The following is a 21,020-nucleotide window of genomic DNA, read 5'->3' as shown; positions in this document are numbered from 1 at the left end:
GAGGAGCCCTTGTTTGAAAGGGGCTGAAGGAGCTGGCATTTCTTCTGCTGTGTTTCTCTCACATTTCCTTTAAAAATATGTTCCTCTGGCATGGATTTGCAAGCTCTCATTGGTGTGACACATTCATGCACACATTTGCATTCCTCCTAAAGCCTTGAGGGTACGCTGGGCCTGCGGTAGTGGGCCAGTAGCTACAGAAATGACACTAAGGCCAATTACTTTGGTAAATATTTTAACCCCACAGCAGTTCTTACCACTGTAGTGTTTAGGCTGTGCTATGTTTTGGGGCCAGATGAGGCTGCTGGTAACCCATAAAGATAGAAAAATGAAATTCGCCTTGTGTCAAATGGCCAGGCTGAGTGGCCCATGCGCCACTTGAGTCCTATATAACATAGGGACGATGCCTGTTTCACATGTCATAAGAACACTGCTTCACAGCAGCACTAAGCATGCTCTGAGCAACGTAGCTTATATCAGAAAGCCCACTTCTGAAATGTTTGAAACGGACCATTTCATGGCTTTGGATCATGCACTTCATCGAAAGTATATGAATAGCTGGTCATGCTGTTCCTCTGTTCTTGCTGTTTATTCTGGGACACAGAAGTCTCTGAGATCGATATGGGTAAGTGTATCAATTAGAGTATTGTTCTGTGATTGAATCCACTCTGCCTTATGGGGAGCTACAGCATATTCACGTGTGTGTGTATACTTTAAAGCACCCGATAAAAATAAAAAGTAGTGCTACAGGCACATTAATCATCAATATGCTACACATTTTTAATTGTATATGGCCACTGATCAATTACTGACCAATGTTTATGACAAGTTAGTGGCATAGGATATTCCCTGGTCAGAAACAAGTCCCTTTCCCAGTGTGTCCTCTCCTGCAAATGTTCCTTGGGAGGAGCTGCAAGAAGGATAAAACCAGTCCCTACAAACCGGTGAACTACCATTTTCTTTATTTGATATGTACAGTACAAAGACAAACCAGCTAGAGTATTTTCTTTTTTTTAATTTATATCTTCCTCACATTAAAAGAAAAAAAAAAGGTTTTGCAATATTAAAACCACTGGTCCTAACTGTTTGGTGCCCCAGATTTTGAACTGGCAGACACGGGGAAGTCATTGGGAAATTGCTAGGGTGGGGTGCACATATCTGCGCTCTTTCCCACTGTTTTCTGGCGTGGCAGCCTTATTAGTACTAAAAATTCCTTTGCGGTTTATGTTAATCCACTTTGGAAGGTGAACTGAAGAAAGGCGGCTCAGGGGGGAGCCGACCCGCGCCCGGCACCCCGGCCGTCCTGCAGCAAGCAAGCCCTCAGCCGGGGCGCTCCCGGGGGCCAAGCACGGGAGTCGTTCCTTTCAAGCCAACAAGATTTCAGTCCCGCTCGTTTAAATATCTGGTTTAACTGGGGCTTGCCTGCCTATCAAAGGCACCGTGGTAATTTTTTACGAGGGAAAGGGTTTGCCCCAGTGTTGGCCAGACTTGTCCCTGTTCTCCCTGTTGCAACACGTGCTGAGTCACTGCCGCTTCTCACCCAGTAAGCGCGCGCATTTTGCTGGCGCTGTGCATATATAGGATGGGGTCGTATAGCTAACGCCATAACTGGGGGAGCCTTTGCATAAACAAGAGCTCAAAAGGAACAAAGAGCATTCCTGGTTCGCTAATATCTATTTATGCAATGCCACGTATGGAAAGTTTTATTCTGGCATCTAGTAGATTGCTTGGTGGACTGGGCTTGATCTTGCTTTTGTGAAGTCAGTAATCTAATTCCTATTGATGTACTGGTACCTAACTGGGCCTTTAGACTGGTCCCAATCTGCAAAAGATTTATGGATAGATATTATTATATAGATTTAACACAATGCCATAACTTTTATTATTTGCTGGAAAATGTTAATAAAAAACAAGTATTACAGATGCATTTTAATCCCTGAAGTGATTTTTGAGTAGGATGCATGAATTATTAATTGTTGTTATTGTTATTATTGCAATGCATACCTATCTCACAGGACACTGTGAGGATTAATTAATTCTTGTAAAGATGTAAAAGGCCATATAGGTGTCAAGGGTTATGACTAAAGTGCTTTGAAAATGGAAACCTCTCCGTGAGTGCCAGGTATTATTATTTATGGAGCCCAGGCAGTGTGCTTGGTGCTGTGCAAACACTGGTCCTGTTACTTCAAATATTTGCTTATCTGTGCTTACCAGGCTGAGCACTCACCATCGCAAGTAATTTCAACTATTTTAGGGATGTGTCTTACAAATATGGCTGGGAGAAGACTTTCCAGTAGGTGGGGATGACAGAACCACTGAAAGCGAGCAGCAGTGTTACCGAAGCATGCTGAAAGCAGGCTTTTATTACACATGCATAAACTAAAACCTCAGATCCAGTCCAGTTCTCGATCCAAAAGTTATGGTTTGGTCCTATCTTTCTTTTTATTAGGAGACTTTGGAAAAAGAAACATGCTAACAGTAGAACTACAAAGTTGAAAGCTCATCACAAAAAATAATGCCTTTCTGCAGTCCTGTGAGGTGTTAGCAGAACGGGGGCCTTATTAATGAATGAGAAAATAAAACCAAATAGAAGCATTAAAATTCTTAAAGCGTAAGTCTGCCAGAATGCACTTTATATATTCTACAAAGCAGAACATACACTCAGGCAATCACCTAGTCCAATACATAATAATATTAAAAAATACAGCCTGGCACATAGGAGCAGTGACTGAACATTTGGTGAACGCTAGACCACAGAAGGCTTCAGCCAGATAACTTCAGTTCAGCATGTTGTCACTGCTCAGCAGATGGATGGGAAACCAGTGTTTGTAGTTTCTGCGGGCTAAACAATGCACACGTTATGCGTTTTCCCTCCTCCATTTCTCACACAAACTTCCTGAATGTTACACCTCCATTCCTATTTCATGGGCTTCTTGCAGCTCCTCCCATATCCTTCTTCAGGTCCCTGGTGACCCACAATCCCCTACATTAGGTCCCTTATCTTCTTTCCTCATGCCTTAGGCTATGTGCATACCCCATTCCCCATTTCTCCACCCACTGTTATTGCTTATCTTCTTTTACCTGAGAAATAAGTCATTCAGAGTATCAAGAGGTTAAACTCCTTCAGAAGCATGGGCAGATCTGAGATTATAATGTAGGAAGGCGTTAATGGTTCCCTTGACAATCTTTTCCCTGTTTTAAATTTCCCAACTTTCAGCAAAATGGTAGGGTTTGTCCCTTGATGACAACGACTTTCTCTGAAAATTTTGGAATTGGACTGGATCTGGCCTTCACAAATTGTCACATTTTTACATTCGTAAAACAGACAGCCCATATGCCATCATGCTGAGAAGAGAAAGTTGCCCACTTGGGCCATTAAAATCACTACAGAAATAAATGTTGAACGTCAAGTGGTATGAAATTACAAATATGCTCCCTTGCTTTCTATAGACTTCAGTTTCCTCATATAATCCAGGCCTCTTCAAGCAAACAGATTGAAGGCCCAGCGCTTTGAGCTAGTTTGAACTCAGAATTAAATGCTTTTGCAATGCAAAAATCTGCTTTCTGCAAATATTCAAATATTATTCTTCATAAAAGAAGGAAAAGCAAGTAGACCTGACCCTGAAAAAAATGAGCGCTGTGAAGTGATCCTACACCCAGAGAGTCACCCATCTGCTTTCATTAAGGCTTTCTGGAGCAGAGGGGTCCCGTCTGCTTGTGAGATGAAGCTCAAATAGGTAACAGTCACCTATGTTATCTTCCAGTCATTAGACTGAAAGCAAAATCCACCCTCAATTCCAGAGCTGTGGCCTCAGGACTAAAATAATTATTCAGCAATTTCAAGCTCTGTTCACAAGAAAAAAAAAAAAAAAAAAAACAGAGAGAGAAGCTACTTTTGGGGCCCATCTCTCTTCTTTTCTGTTCTGCCAGACGCAGTAAAAGAAACCTCTCTAGAAGCGTAGTGATATGAAGGCACCATTCGGGCAGCATCAGCCCGGGCTTACACGCGCGGAGGGCCTCATGCAGTGCCTCGGGGACGACATCTTACGCTGCGGTCAGATCTGTGCGTGGTTTGTGGTCATTGGAAGTCTGCACGAGTGCCAGTGTCCGCACGTACGAGCGCTGGATCAAAGCCCAAGAGCGTGAAACGCTATTGCAAAAACATTTTAAGATGGGAAGGGCTGCCTGGTGATGAATGTGGTTTAGATTAACAAAGTTTGCTTTAAAATAATAAGCAAATCTGTGATATAAATGATAGCATTTAAATCCTAAAAATGAGCAGCACACATGTGGGACAAGACATTACTCCTCTAAGAGGATTATTTTCATTAAATGAAATTACAGGGTTGATCTGGTAACGGGTGCAGTTCAGGCGCAAGCGTCAAGCTGCCCCCGGTCCCCAGTCTGCCCAGAACGAACGTAGCTTGCGCTGGACCCTGAACGCCCAACGGCGTTGTCAAGAGGGAGGCGCTACAAAAACTGCCAAGCATCACGTTCAATACTGCATTTAGAGACGCGCTGTGGCAAGGAAGCACAATTAGTGGATCTCTTAGGAAACTTTAGCAGCCAAACCCCGCCACGGAGCCGCGTCCCCTTATCGCACGCGTTGCTGCCAAGCCCTGGCTGCGCGGCCCCCCTCGCCCCGGCTTTTCCCACAGCAGCCAAAGCCTCCCGGCTGCCTCTTCCTCCTCATTCCTCCTCACTTTTCTGCCCTGTACATCAGCAGTAACAACCTGACGCTGCCCAGCGCCCGGCCGGGGCATTGGCAGGGGGAAGGCGGCTCCCACCCGGGGTGCCCCAGGCCGCCCGGCCCGGCACACGCGGTTTTATTTAATTCGTGAAGTTGTCGTTAAACGACGCGCCGGTGTCTGGGAAGGAGCGCGCGGGCTGCCCCCATCCCCGTGTGTGTGTGTGTGTGTGCGTGTGCGCGGCGCGGCCTCCCCTTCCTGTCATGGCCCCCGGGCGCCCTCCCCAGCGCCGCGGCCTCCTCCTTCTCCTCCCGCCACACGCGCGCACACAGCCCGCGCGCCCCGCCGCCGCCTCGCGCTTCTAGACACCGCGCGCGCGTGTGTGTGTGTGTGTGTGTGTTTGTGTGGAGGAAGAGGAGGAGGAGGAGGAGAAGGAAGGGGGAAGGGAGGGGGGGGAAGGGCCCGCGGCCGCCGGCGACCCCCGCCCGCGGCGCGGCGCGGCGCGGCCGGGCCGCAGGTTTGTTTTGCCGTGCGGCGGCGGCGGCGGGCCGGCCCCGCTCCTCCTCTCGGCGCCTCGCCGCTCCCTTCCCTCGCTGGCTCTTTCTCTCGCTCCCTCATTTCTGTGTGGCTGGCCACCCCTCTCCCCAGTGCTGAGTGTCTGAGAGCCGTTGGCTGCTCTGAACCGTTTGGCTCCTTCCCTTAGTAACAGCTTTTACATTCTGCCTCAATTCCTCTTCAATCTAAATCACACACACACACAGATATTACTTTTTTTCCTCCTTCCTTGGGACTTAATCTCTAATCCCCCCCCCCTTCTTTCCCCACCCTCCCCCTCCCCCCCCAGTCTCTGGCTTGGGATATAATTGAATATCACAGCAGTATTTGGTGGTTATTTTTTTTCTTCCTCCTTCTGTTTTTTTTTCCTGTTTTTTTTTTCCTCCTCTTGGTGTGGACACCTCAGCTAAAAAAATATTATACATACATATATGTGTATATATATATATACACACACAGACACACATATGCGTGTATATATATACCGAGCTGTATAAAAAAAAAAGGAGGAGAGAAAAACAAGGGTGAATTTCTTTTTTGCCTCCATTCCAAAGGAAGGGGGGGGAGCAGCCACTCAGCCATCAATTGCAAGGTAAGGACTGGGGTGTTTTGCACCAGAAACCTCTCCTGGGCCGAATAAAGTGCTTCCAGGGGGGGCTGAGGAGGCTTTTTGGGGGGAAGGGGGGCTGGGAGGGCTGCGGGGACGCGCCGGGTGGGGGAGGGAGCTCTGTTTGTGTCTGTGGCAGTTGGAGGAGCCGCGTGGGGGATGGGCACAAGTGTAACATGCATTTTTCAACTTGGCCCCCTTTTAATGTGCTTTTTTCTTTTCTTTTCTTTTCTTTCCTGGGGAGGGTGGTGATGGGGGGGGGGAGCGGTGATTCGGGTTGAATTTCTCCCACCTTTGCTCAGAGCTGGTGTGGGGGGGGGCATGTTTTTGGCACCCCCCCCTCCTCCTTCTTTCCCTTCCCCCCCACCTTCCCATCGCTGCCCTCCCCTCCCCCACTGGGTTTTAAAGGATTTAAGGCAAAAAAGAATTGGCAGCAAATTAAATAAAGAAGCCATCATGAGGCAGGCTGCTTTATAACCTATTTTTAGCCTGATTTGTGTAAAGAAGACTCCTTCTCCCTTCCCCCTCCGTGCATATTTACTTCTTCTGGGTGAAAAAAGAAGGGGGGGGGGGAAGACGGAAAAAAAAGGAGAGAGACTAGAAAAGCCACCTGAAGTGTGACCCTAGAGCTGTATTTATTCTGCACCCGGTTTACGGTCGTTGTTTATAAGGTACATTGCTAAGAAAGCTTGGGCAGAAAATGTGCTTGTGCCTGAACTCATGCTGGCGGGGGGAGGGGCGGGCGCCGTGTCCACTTTCCTCCGGGTGATTTTTTAATTTCCTTTCTTTGAACTGTGTCTCCGTTGCATTGGGAGCTCAGGAGGGATGTGTTTCCTTTCTGTTAACTGCCGTCGAGAAGGCAGTCTTGGATGGGGGAGCATGGTTTATATTTATTATTATTATTATTATTGTATATATTTTTTAAGCAGTGAAGTGGCAAAGTTATTGTTTATCAGTTTCCTCCGAAGTTCTGGGTGGAACATGATATAATGTGCTGTGACAGGGTGAGGGCCGCCTGTGAAGGCAAAACGTGGGCCCAGGTTTTGGAAAATAAGCTTTTCCACGTTTAAGAGAGCAGTGCCTTTCTGAATTTACTAATATCAAAAATCCTGGTTGCAAATTGTACCTTGCGTCTTTTAGAAAGTCTTACGGAGTTAATGCATATACCTTTTCTGATAAGTGTTATATTTATGCCTTGTATTAGAAAAAAATAGGTGGTTTATTATTATTGTTATTGTACCTCTTAAAGGGTTAAATTTATCATGTTGTTCCAGGTGAATTTAATCTTTCATCACCAAATTTCCTTTTAAGGCAACTTGACTGAATAAAAGTCTACTCTTACTTATCTTTGCTTTATACTCTAAAAAGGAAACAAAAAACTTTATCTGTGCTTTATGGTAGAGGCTTGTTGCTGCAGATTACACGTGAGTTTTTAAGAAAGCTTGGTTTGTAGGTTGCTGTGTAGGAAAGTGAAGTTTGCTAGTGAAGTTTTTACTACTCTCCAGTGTGCTCAACTTCCTTATTTTCCTGTCTGTGTAAATCAAGTTCTTAACTGCTTTATGGAAGAGCTCACCAAACATATTCCTCCTTTATTATTAAAGCGTGAGAGACAGAGAGGCATGATCAGGAGAATTAAGTCTTTGTCACATAAAAAAAATTCTGGGCTCAGTCTGACTGTCTTTACTGTCCTGCGGTATTAAAATAGATGTCTGATAATGTTAAGCATATTAACAAGGTTCACTGTTGTTGGTGATCTCTACCATTTGGATACTCACTGGAGCTTTAGTTTGTGCCCCCTTGAAAGAGAAGGCACCATTTGCAAAAATTGTGTTTGAATTTTGACTTGTACCTGAACTTTTAGAAATATTGGCAGTTTTGGGCCCTTGTTGTACTCTAAGCCAGGCAACTTTGAGGTTTGTCGCCATGAGGCTCATGCTTGATTTGGCCTTACTTTGGACACATTTATGTTAGCAGTCTTTGAAGAATACATTTCAATTTAGGACTCATCCTGCAAACTCTTAATGTATGTCCTTGAAGTTAAGCGAATGGATAAGTGTTTGTGGATAAGGGTCTGAGGGTTTTTTCTTTTAGCCAAAAATACAAAAGAGCTGTACTGTTAAAGTGATCGTGCTTAGTGCGCAGTTGGTGCTGTGTAAATGATAGTAGCAAACTTTTCTGTGATTTCTTTTTGTGATTTTTTTGTTTTTGGTTAAGATCTAATGGAGTAGCAAAGTATTGTGTTATTTATCTTAGATCACCTGAGACTGTGTACTGTCACTGTCTTAAGTTTTCATAGTTAAGGGAATGTGGATTTGTCTCCATGAAAACAGGCTTCATGTGTAATTGTGTCTTGGGAACTTGGTGGCATGCCTCCCAAACTATCATTGAGAACACCTGCAAAATATTTGGTTTTCACTCCATGAGGGAAGGGAAAGGGGAAGGAAATGTAATTTAAATATATGAGAGGACTTGGGGTTTGGCTTTTAGATTTTTTTAAATGACTGTACAAGGGTTTATGATTTTTGTTCATTTAAATGTGCCTAGCCATGATGGATGTGCATAGCATAAAGAATGCAATAGTTATGGTCAGAATCTGTTGCTTAAGGGTTTTTTTTTTTTCTCCTCCTTCAAACAGGTAGTTATGAGACTTCTTTTTTTTTTTTTTCTTTTCAAATACTTCTTTCAGTTTTACTCTATATATGGTAATTATTGATGTTTGTATAGTGCTTTGAAGTTGTAAGGCATCATACAAGTGCTAAGTACCCAACAACAGTGCTTCATAGTCTTTTTTCCCATCATGAGAGTCTGATGCTAAAAAGTTTTACAGCTCTAAGCATAAAGAGAATCTGGATGGATTGGGGGGGGGAGTGGTCAAAATTGCTTATAATGTTGTTTTCAGGTAATATTTTTCAGTTAGGAAGAACAGATCCAAATAATGTAAAGCAAACTGAGTTATTTTACCTAACTTGATTTTGCTTATGGAATTTAACATGGAGTTCTCATCTGAGTCAGAATGTGTTTGCTGTTATAAATTTTGTAGTGGCAATTAAGACCCACATCCTACAAGGATAGAATCATGCAGAAGTCAGGAAGTCCCGTAAAGAAACACACACAATTTCATGAACGTCAGTAGTCTAGTTTAGTTGAATAAGCTCTACAGATGTCTGAAGTTGCTCACAGAAGTAAGTGTGTTTTGTGTTAGTGATGGGCAATAGGATCTGAATCTCTCAAGATACTGATGCTTTTTTGGTATCACAATGCTACTAAACATTCTGGGGAAAACTGAGGCAGTGGCAAGCAACGCACCTTTCCTTCACTAACCCTGTTACCTTGCTTGTCTGGAGTCCCAAAAGGGGATCCATTACTTCTCCCCCTCTGCCCCTTCTCCCCACCCAAGCTTTTGCTTGCTTGGTGTGTGTGTCTTCCCCCCCCGCAATTCCTTTCTGGACCCATAACTACTCAAGATTGTGATGCATGTGTGAATTCTGACGCTTTGCTGGAGATGACGCTGCTGGCAAGGGGAGGAGAAAGAGACACAAGGCTCCCACCAGTTTTTCCCCTTCCAAACTGAGATAGGGAAATCATAGAAGTGGTACATTTCCCACTTTGGAGTGGAAGGCAAGGACGAGGTGGACTACAAGACTGTATTGCATGTCGACAGTGCGCTACTGTGATATTGAAGTAGCATATCATCTTGAAACACCTAATAATTTATAATATAATTTGTATTGCTTATATTGGGGATTGTGCTACTGACATGTGATACTAGACTACTGGTCTTCCTTAGCGTGTTTGTTGTGCACACACCCAGTACAGGATATAACAACTGTATTTAAAGTCCTAACTCATAAACATCTGCTCATACGAGTAACTGTGGGGGAGGAGAGAAGTGAAACTGTATGTATATGTATGTGTGTATACAAACACAGAAAAGTGAGAGATACACTTATTGTGTGTTAATTTTTTAATATAAATTTAAATGTTTTGGGGTGAAGAAGTATCAGAAGGTTTTCATTAGAAGGCAGGTGATTAATAGCTCTTTTCAGTGTATTTGAGTTGCGTTGCAGCATTGATTAAAATATCTTCAAATTAATAGGTGATGAAGAAATATTATTTCCTATGTTCCTGCTATTGATTTAGGTATCCCTATCCCCAATATATGCAGCTTTCTTAGTGTTACAGTGTGAATTTAATGGTCTTAATTTCTGTAAAGTAGCATAATGAAAAGAATGACTTTACTAGGAAAAGGTTCATCCAGTGATCCCAAGCAAAGTAGATGGAGACTGCTTTATTCATCTCATAATTGGTTTCCTCTGCGATGAAGTATGACAATGAAATGAGGAATAATAAATACCTTCTTTCAGATGAAACTGTAGGGGGATATATTGGCTTAAAAAAATTTTTTTTCTTTTTAACTTCACAAAATTGAATTAGCTAACTTGAGGTTAAAAAAAAAAAAAAAGGTGAAGACAAGGCAGCTGATAGTTGTCAATTAATGAGAGTTGATAGGTTGAGTAAAAAAACCCCAAAGAAACCTAATCTAAAAATCACTATGCCAGTTTGCGTGAAACCTATGAACTGTCCTCTCCTCTTCAGGGTCTGTCTTGTGTTACTAAATTCAAGATGAGAAGGCCCTTTTCTTTCTTCTCATAATGAAAATGAGACTGAAATCGTTTATACAAGATGCCATGGAGTTTTAATGGTCACAGAGGGCCAGAAGTTGAGGTCTTTTTGTTTCTGAAAGATCTGTAGAACTGTATTTCAACATATCCTCTAAAACGTTGATTATGAATACTAGTACCACATAGGTTCCTGTGACATCCCTTAGACTCCTTTTTATGTCACTAAGGAACCTTAAAATTCTTCTGCGATAAGCAATAAGCAGTCATTCCAAGGCAGAGGATGTGTAACTGAGTGGGAGAAGGTACACAGTGGTTGGTGCATAGCATCCAGTTGGCTTGGCCAGCCAAGAAGTGAAATTGCTGATGTTGCAGCTCTTTCCCTGCCTCCCCCTCCCCCCCTTTTTTTGCGGGGCTGATTTCTCAAAAGAGCTGTGAAAATACTTGTAGAAATAATACTAAAAATGCTTGATGAATTTGTGTAACTTTCTGAAAAACCTACTGAAAGAACTTATTTCAGGAGTGATTAGGAGGAGTTTTGCATAATTGTGTCTGCCAATATATGGAGTGTCTTTAAGCGTCCTGTCTCGAGTCTTTGAATGTACGTGCTGGTGGCATAATACAGTGCTATGTAGAAATACTAAGGTTACTTTTAAACAAGTTAGCTTGAATACCGGAAGCAGCACATCTAGACATAGTATCCTGTTCAGACTAATAGATCCTTTCTTTGGGAAAAGTAGCAGGAGAGGGTGTGTCAACCTGGCTGCACTTGAGCTGGTTCAGGTGTTGTCTGCACATGGTCCTTCAGTGTGCTGTGTACACCTCGCACAGCTCTGAATTTCAGAAGCAAGGTGTGGTGTAGGAGTGGATAGTGGCAAGTTGAATGCGTATTGTCGTTCTGCTTGGTGCAAATATGACTCTTTTTAAGAATACAAACTGGCATCTACATTTGTAAAGTAAAATATTGATACAGTGGTATTTATAAAGTTGCTGAGTCCCCACAATTGCATTTGAAGTTGGCAGTCACTGCGTGTGCTTAGCATTTCTAAAAATCAAGTCTTAAGTGTAGTTTGCTGCCTTTTGCAAACTCCTCTTAGACTGTAGTTTCTGTTTCTTGCAGGGAATAGTATTAGTAAAAGGCAATGCAGCGTACTCTGACTTGTGTATACTATGCTGTTGTGATTCTTAGTCTCCATGTTGCAAAGGGGCAATCTTGTTTATTAGTGATGTCTAGCAGTAAAAAAAATCAGAATCATTCAGAGAACATCCAGTTTTTTTTTTCTTTTATGTTCTAAGGTTCAGTTCAGTCTCTCTTTTACTGGTGTTACAGAGACGCTCTATACAACCCATCTACCATATGCAAACATTTTGAAGTGTTATCTCAGATACCTGGAGTTGCATTACTAGAAGTTCTTACTAGAAATTTTGGTCGGTCTGATTTAGCTGAGTATTAGGCTTCCCCCTGGTCCCCCTCCCCCAAGCAGCGCAATAGTTTTGCCAACCTGGCAAGGTGGGCAAGCAGCTGTCTTTGCAGCAGATGTTAGCGCTCCTTTTAACCCGTTGGTGGCTTTGGAGAATGATTTAATCACTTCTCCAGCTTCATTTAAGGCTGCCATTGAACCCCACTGACATCACAGGGTTTGTAGATTTTTATGAATTAGAACTCTGAAACTGACTCTGGAAACTTTCCTACTCTATATGCAGTTACATGGCTGCTAGCAAAAGCTTTGACTATAGAGCACACAGAAAAGATTTCTGTACAGTGTATTTCTGGAGTATTTTTCCAAGGTTATGAGTTAAGGGTCAAATATTTACTACTCATGAAAATGTAGTGCTAAATACTGTGCCCAGTGCCAAAACCGCAGAAATTGTCAGGGTTTAGAGCCCTAAATGTAACCTATCCTAAAAGTTACATCCCTTCCACATTAACACAGTGTTAAAAGTTCAGGCTCTTCACATGGGTGACCTGTCACCAGCAAACTCTGAGCTAGGAATTCTTCTGATTGCAGGCACACGTGAGGTGAATTTCAATCCCCTGATGGTTCCCTAAAAGTATCAGGCAAAGAAGAGACAGCTTGATTTCCTGGAAGAACTTGTCTAGGCTGGCTGGGAGGAGAAATAGCAAGTTTTATAGCTTTTCCCTGTTTTTGGACAGGCTGATTAATGCTTGAGTGTAAGCATGACTTCTGAAAATATATTTTTGCCTTGTAAAAATAGTAATAAAAAGGATCAAAAAATTCTTTTCATTTATCATTGACATGGGTCTAACTTACAGTCCTTTTGGAACAAATGAGATTTTTTTGCTGTTGGTTTCAGCAGTTGAGAGAGTGCTAAGTATGTTTGATGATTTTTACATTAAAATATCTGTTGATCCTAACTAAGATGAGTCTGTTTGCTGACCACGCTTCCAGGTCTCTTTGGCTCACAAAAATGATGAGAGCTTTTCCTCTTTTCGGCTGTGTCCAAATTTGTGGGAAAAATATTTTTGATATTGCATAGGCCTAAGGGGGAAACAGCAAGAGATCTGGGTCAAAAAAGTAGGACATGCAAGATTTAGAAGCTGTTGAAGTATATTTATTTGTCCTATATTAGGTTAACGGAAGTATTGGTGCTTTCAGTTTGGCAATATGTCCTTCAGTCTGCGGTGTTCTGTAAAGAGAAGACAACTATTAAACAATGAATCATAGCTAATTTTTGTATGGATGTCAACATTCTTCTCTATTGCAGAAATTCTTGCTTAGATATTAACACAAACATACATTCCTAAATAAAGACTCCTAGTAATAAATTTTAATTGGAAAGTGCTTTGCAAAAATATGGATTTTGCCATGATGATATTTGTGAATCTATAACATATATCACTTTGGGGTTGCATTTGTTCATATTTAGTACTTTTAAATATATTTTAAAGCAAAATTATGTAGGCATGGATAAAGGGAAATGAAGAACAATGTTGTCAAACCATCTATTAATGTTGACAGCAAATAAATTGTGCTAAAATCATATACTGTGTAGCAACAGATTAGCTGTTTCCCATAGCTAATGCAGCAGATCTGTGGTTTAGAGAAGCAGAGTCCATGCTCGCTGTGTAATTTGAATGTTTAGCTGATGTATACGTGGTACCTGATTCTCACTTTATTTCAGAAACACAACTAAATTTCCTCAGTTTGGTATTTCTTGTTCGTATTGTATATTTCTAGCACTAAGATGAAAAAACCTAGAAATATGTAACTTCAGTAGGTTAAATTGCCATAAAAGCTAAAAAAAAAAAATACTAAGAAACTATTCAGGTGAGCTTACTGTGGTAGCAGAACTGGATATCTAAATATAGCTGATTAATGTAAAGTCACTTTCTTTTAACAGTTTTCACCATTATAGTAAATATTTGTCTCAAGTGGTTGAGTTGTATGAAAAATGCTTTGCATTTTTGTTAAAGTCTTCCACAGCAGATTCTGAATGGCCTTTGATTACATTAGAAATATCAGTGTGTTTATCTTACTGTTGGCAAAGTCCATGTTAGTTGGTTCCTGTACTGTCTACACATGCAAGGTTACTTTGATATGGATTACTTATTGCTAGTTCATCGAGGGCCTTTGTAAGGTTCTTTCTTATAATAGATATAGTACACAGAAAATGAATTAGAAATTAAGTTGTAGGAGTCTATCTCATTTGAGGCAGGAAAAAAAAAAGAAAGAAAGAAACTCCTAACCCAGATATAACCCAGATATATTACTTTCTGGTAAAATGGATGGGCATTGCTTATATCCTAAAAATGAACCTTCTACTTTCTGTGGGTTTGGACTGGTTGTCTAAAGCATCCAACTGAATATTCTCATCAGTGTCCTCTCATTATCCCTAGGCCTGATCTAACCACAGTTGTGATCATGTGGTAGGGGAATATTGGTTGCCTGTGTGTACTGGGGAACAAAATTAGACTTTTAAAGATAGTGTTTTTATATTGAAAGAAATGATAAGAAGAATTTTAAAAAATGGATGAAAGATAAAGGGATTAGAATTTACTGAAGTAGCCAGGAAAAACATTTTTGATATTCTGACTAATCCTTTGACACTATTAACAACTTCATACCGGAGACTCAGCTGGTATGTGAACTACTGCACCAGACTCCAATTAATAGTAGTTCCATTATATAGGCTGAGATTCTCTGTTGTTTTAATTTACCAAGACTGCTAAAATCAAGGCTCGCATATTTTGGACATTGCTAAGGAGCTCCAAAAGCTGCCTTTACAGTGTTAGAATATTTAAAATTCTATTTGTGCGTGTATCTCTTAACATGCTTCCCACTTTCCCAGTTGCAGTGTCTAACTACCCACTTGTGGAATGGAAGTGGAATGGAGTTTTTTTCAAAGTGAAAAGCAAGAAGCATACTGTTTTTACAAATACATTTTCAGAGATAAAAGTAATGAGATTTCACTTGCATTAATGTTAATGCTGAAAGCTTTCAACTGCTCTTTTAGAATGCAAGAGTGCTATTAGGCCTACTGCTGTTCGGCATTATTAAAATAACCCCAAAAGCTACCTGCCTATTTAAACACAAGTGGTGCAAGACCGTACTGCTCTTTTTTCTTTTTAAAATTGCCCCTTCCAGTATAGTATATTTTATATATATATAGGCAGTATAGTCTTGCCCTTTCCTCTGATTGGTTGTGCTTCCTTGTGTTTGCTCTAACGTGAATGTAGCAAATTAACTTAATAGACCTGGAAGTTTTGTCACTATTACCAGAGCTGCATCATTTCATTATAGTCCTTTCCCTAAACCTTCATTTGTTTTTGTAAACTCCCCTTTTGGTTTTCATTTTTCTTTGCTTTCTTTTTCCTTTTGTTATTTTGGACTTATTTTTGTGTTCTCCCTGTCTGTTCTCCTGTCAGTTCTTTAAACCAAATTAGTGCCTTTTCCTCATTTTGTTGTAACATTTTTGTTTCTCTGTTTTCCTGGTTTTCTCTGTTTTCTTCCCCAAATGTCACTGCATTCTATTTTCGGCTCAGCTTATATGTGTGACCTGATCTTATGTAGCCCTACTGAATCAGTGGGAATTAGGCTGCTCTCTCCCACTACAAATTTGGACGGTGTCACGCTATTCTGTGGCAAAGTGAAACCTGTCAGAATCATGAGTAAGTTTCGTTTTGCATCTTGTGCCACTGACAGGAGGAGAACATGTAGAGAGGTGAGAGGTGCCTGCGTGTGTCTGGTGTGTGGAGGGAGGGATAGTTGGGACAGTTACACAGGAAAGGAAACAGAGTTGACAGATTTTGGCAGTGCCTTTATTTGATAAAAATAATCTTGGCTTCAGGCGTGAAACATTGATCCAGCTCTTGATGAAGTCAAAGGGAGACTTTAGGGGGGGAGTTGGCGTGAATGTTTAGTAAGAGTGTGGGAAGCTGAAGAAGACTGAAATGAAAACCTCAGTGGAGGTTGGCTTTATGCTTTTTAAAATAAGAGATTTTATACAATACGTTTTATTGACATTGTGACTTAAAATTAACAAAAGCAAAGTCAGTCATCGTGAATTCAGTCACAGCCTTATCTTATTGTTTTTATTGTGGGTAGTGTTGACAAGTCACATGCCCCATTGTTCTAGGTGAACAAATATAGCTTTGATACTGCAAGCTGATATGCGTGGACGGACTCCTTTGTCCTGGCACAGATGAGTTTGCAGAATTGTGACTTCAGAGTTGAAAGACAGTCTTGAAAGAGCTTACATTTTAAATTAATCTAGAAACTGCATAATATGTGGTGTTGCTGTCACTTGGTATTTAATCACCATTTTTATTTGGTACATTGTTGTCCAGAACCTAAGAAAATAAATGGAAGAGGTTAAAGCATCAGAAACTCTCCTACCTTGTTGTCCAGCTAAACCTATGGATAATAGACTTGTATTCTGCCTCTGAAATAAATGTGTTTGGGACTGAGAGAACACAAGATATGCTTTGGAGAAAGTCAGTAAAAGTTTTTTGCTTGAAAGTCTTTCAAACGTAAGTCCTTTATCACAAAGCTGTTGACCCTTGAGATGATAATAGTGAACCTCATTCCTCCTGAAGTCACAGTTTCATGGATCACTTCTAAATTGCTCTTCCTATTTAAAAGCTCCTATAATCAGGATGTATATAGTGTAACTAAGATGTGTGCAATAAAGAGACTTGCTCCAGGCAGCAGTTTGGCTTGTGGAGCCTGTGGATCATCTAGCCATATCTGGGGGAGAATCCCGTTGAAATTGCTGAGAGTTTTGCCTAAAGAAGAGCAAAAAGATTAGTCTTCTCTGCCTACAATGATTTTATTATGTTGTTGTTTTTAGCAGATCTTAATAATGGCAATGTAGCTCATCGTCCGATTCAATATTTTGAATTCTTAGAATAATTTTTTTATTCCTGCTAGTTTGTAATTTTCGATGAGAATAGGGTCCTTTTTCTTCTCCAGAAACTGATGCTAGTAGGATATTTTATACCAATACAGTAGCCTTTACCAAAATGATCTTGAATTGTCAGAGCTCCATATTGGGTATTACCAGGATGCTGCAATATGCAATGACACTTAAGTTGGTATAAACCATCATAGCTCTTTTGGCTGCACGTTGACAATGTCATGCCTGCGTCTAGCTACCCTCTGATATTAGAAGACTTTCTCAGTTTTGGTGGCTTACAGACGACCTCTAAAGTATTGCTTTAATTTCAATACAGAATGAATGGCAGGTTTTTGGAGGTCTTTGTGAGATACTGTTTAAGGTTTTCAAACTTTTGAGCGTTACTGCTGTTTGTCTGGACAGCCTCTTCATAGGAACTGCTTGAAGAAAGGGAACTACGGAATTATCTTCTAATTAATTCCTCTTCTTAACTTATAAATTCTCTCTCTAAATCTTCATAGGCTTTTGGATATCTACAGCAGAACTCCATAGAATTCCCCCAAATTTTGCTTTTCTAGTTTGACTATTATACATGTACTATATCTTAATTTTTTTTTACTGCACTGAAGGTTTTCTATCCAGATAATGGTGTATTGACTTCTAGTTAGGATAGAAAGCTAGTGTCGGGATTATCCACTATTTCTGCTACTGTAAGACCTTAGCAAATGGGTTAAAAAATTTACTCATGCAACAGTGATTTAATATTTCACAAGAGTTTTTTGCGATCAGTTCAGTGCACAGAGATCTTCAGATGGAAGGCTGCATGGAAGTGTAAAGTAGCTTTAGTTTTTTTTTTCAAGCTCTGCTTACTTGAAGTTTGTAGTTTAGGCAATTGTTTCTTTTGTGTTCTTAGGTTTTGTGCTTTTTTTTTTTTGTCCAAGAGGATTATTTTCTTTTATGTTGGCCGGTCCAACATGGCTCTTCACTTCAGAGATAGTTGCTGATAATACTCGTACACGATGAATAATCATGTTAAAATTAGGCTACTTGGTTCATAAAGTTAAGCGTGCTTGTGTCCTTAGTAATGTGGAACTGCAACCTTATATGAAGTTTTAATAGATTCCTGCACTTGCTTCTTCCAGCCCTCAGTAGCTTTTTTGAAGAGGGGAAAAAAAAAGCTCCACCTTTTTAGTGGAGCCACTTCACAGATCAGTTTTAGAGTAGGGCTATGCAAACAGTTTGTCGCAGCTGAGGAGATGGGAGTCAGGATGCTGGAACCCTTTAAGCTGGCTTTGCTATCAGTGGAACGGAAACCTAGAACTAAAGCTACAGAAGAAAGTTTCTGTCCTGTGCCGCAGTTTGACTCCAGAGTCATGCTGGTACGGTGGTTTATAGGATGGTTCTACAAACAACATCTCTGGAAGGATTTACATTAAAAACTACTACTGTTTTTGGAGGGTATTAAAATGCAAGTGGTTTTTGAACCAGTTTAAAACATAAATCCACAAACATTTGCAGTCACCATTAAGAGGGCAGTAAACTAATTTGTCATAAGAATGAACCTAAAATAGGTAAGGGTGAACTATGAACTTATATTAGCTTTGCAATCAGGCAAAATGTTAGTTGACCGCAGTGGGCCAGTAAATAGTTAAGCCACTGTGACATGAACCTTTCTGTATCTGTCATAGTGTCTTGACTGCTTGGATTTACTCATATATAAAACAGACTTAAATGGTGACATGATCTTTGCCATGTGGTTACAATCCCACTTAGTCAGTTCTTCTTTAATAACTTAATAGAGTGACTTTTGTTTATAAATTTATACAGTTAAGCTAATTTACAAGCTTGTGTGAGAATCTTTAGAACGCCCTTTACTGAGAACCAGTGGTATTTTCCTTGCCCGTCAGATTTGCAAGCCCCGGGTAGACAGCACGTTGCAGGTCTTGTCATGAGAAACGCTCGCACAAGATGTGCAGTCCCTAATACAGGACACTGCTGTCTTGTGAGAGTTTTCACCAGAGGTTTAGGTGGTCTTCAAAAGACAAATCAGAATCAGAGAGCGCTGCCACGTGTGCACAGTTGGGCTACTTGTGATACTAATGACTATCTCTGCTTGCAATTTTTTTTTTTAAATTTGGGGAAATCTCTTCAGTTTGGGAATAGTACTTAAAGAAGTTTGCTTTTTTGCTATCTTAAATCGTACTTTAAAATAATTTACAGCTTATGTGTGTGGCTTGTCGCTTATTTTTACTTTACACTGAGGAGTACACTTTGGTTAATTTAAAAAGAAAAATCCCTCTAGCACTTTAATAAATCCTTTAAACTTTATAGGAATGTATTCACACTTGATAGTTAGCAGGGCTTGAAGTTAGAAGAGTGAATTTACAGTGCATTCACTTTTTTTTTTTTTTTTGGAATGACTCCAGAATGAAAGTGCTTTATTCCTGTTTAGTGTAATCCATTTTCAGCAGATATAACTGTTGGTGTAGGCAAGCCTTAATTGTTAAAAAAAAATTACTTTTAAGTGTGATCCTTGGATATTTTTAAGAGAGCTCAGTGAAGCCCTTAGTTGGACCATTTTCTCGTATTCTTTTTGAGGCAATCTATGTGTTCTTTGCAAGAAATAAATTATCACTCTGTTGAAATCAATTCAGGTTCTCTGGAAATGATCCAGCCTTCAGGAAAGAAAAATATTAGAGTGTGTGTGTGTGTTGGGAAAGGATTTCCCTTTATTTCAGCATTTGCAATGTCATGTTTAGCAAGTAAGCCATTTTCAGATGCATTAGGGCTCTGTGAAACTCATTTGGGGGCTGAAAGTTTTCTAGTCTTGAGTTAAGCTGAAAGATTTACATTTCACATTTCAGATTTTTTGCTTTAAATAGTTATGGATATATACATTTGTTTAGTTAAAATCTGAGTGCCGTGCATATTTCAGGAGAACAGAAAAATGAACTGTTTAAAATGATGACAATGGGTAGCATTTTCTGATCCGTCATTTGTTTCAATGTCTGAAATGTTTTATTGACAGTTTATGTGTTGAAATTTGTTAAGGAAGTAGCCTTTGCTTGGAAGACCTAAACATTTGCAATATGCTGTTTATTTGGTTTATGAAGTTTTGTGCAGTTTGAACACAGTTTTTTATTTTAGTCATGAGTTTTGGTAAAAACACACTCTAGCATATGTAGTCAGTCATAAACAAGCTAGAGAGCACTAATGCTTCAGTCCTGCAGCTATATCAAAGTGTATAAGGTTAAAATTAAAAGTATCTGAATGCTGTTTGTGCATGTGCATCTTGGACCTGCGCTCTGCCGAGGCCTACAGTGTGCTTATATAAAAATTCTCTGCCTTAAATCATTAAGGTAGCAATCATTTAAAGTTATTATGGTTTTTATTTGGGGGAGTTGCAGCTTTCTAGGCTAGGTTTACACATGAAGGTGAGCAGTGTAGATACCAAAGCCCTGAAGATACATGCCTAGCTGAGTTGGCCACGTTTTCCAAAGTGAGCAGGGCTTCTGTGATTTTTGCACTATTTAAACATGCTTCACTCAGTAGGCTTGAGATTTGGCAGAAGGCCGGCCTTCTAGATGATCCAGCTTACGTAACTTTGAGGAGCATACAGCATCTGAAGTCAGTTGTTGAAGTCTGCAGGTTGGCTTCAGAGGGGTTGAGGCAAGGTGCAGTGAAAAAGAGCCCCCAGATCAAGGCAATTTCTTTCAAAGCTGCTGAAAGATATGTGCCAAGATGTCCGAGGAACTTGGTGTTAGGTCAGGTTGCTGAAGCTCGTGCTACCTGAACTGCTCCGAAGGAAGTGTCCCTGGGGGGACAGTCAGGACAGCGTCTAGACCGGGTTAATAGGCTAAGAGGCTGGAGCCTTCCCCTGAAGAGGAGGATTAACTGGTATACACTCCAGCACAGCGATTCTCCAGTGAAACTGCTAAACTTGTGTGTATATAGTTGATACCTGCTCTTCACTTATTGCCTTCCTGTGATTTGGCTTCTAAATCAATTATATTTTTCTTGAACCTGTCGAAAGCACTTTAACTTGTTCAGTGCTGGTTTTGTACCAAATGTTATCTTTGTTCTCAGTCTTTGCAATTATAGAGCTGTGGTTTAGAAATGACTTTTTTTTTTTTTTTTTTTAATATTGACACACATTTTGGATTATTTTCCTAAAGTATTTTGTTTAGACTTAATGAC

The 21,020-nt window shown here is 40.5% G+C and overlaps 1 protein-coding gene across 2 annotated transcripts in view; it reads left to right on the top strand.

Moving 5' to 3' along the window:
* The first annotated feature begins 5,745 nt into the window (after positions 1-5,745).
* The window catches only part of TBL1XR1 (TBL1X/Y related 1), a 120,952-nt gene continuing 105,677 nt past the window's right edge, over positions 5,746-21,020 (top strand). For both annotated transcript variants that reach the window (XM_067301425.1, XM_067301423.1), the window contains exon 1: positions 5,746-5,832. The gene's annotated coding sequence lies outside the window, so the exon portion shown is untranslated. The remainder of the gene's footprint in view (positions 5,833-21,020) is intronic.

Source organism: Apteryx mantelli, chromosome 9, assembly GCF_036417845.1.
Source record: "Apteryx mantelli isolate bAptMan1 chromosome 9, bAptMan1.hap1, whole genome shotgun sequence".
Lineage (NCBI taxonomy): Eukaryota > Metazoa > Chordata > Aves > Apterygiformes > Apterygidae > Apteryx > Apteryx mantelli.
This window is presented reverse-complemented; position numbering and strand designations above follow the sequence as displayed.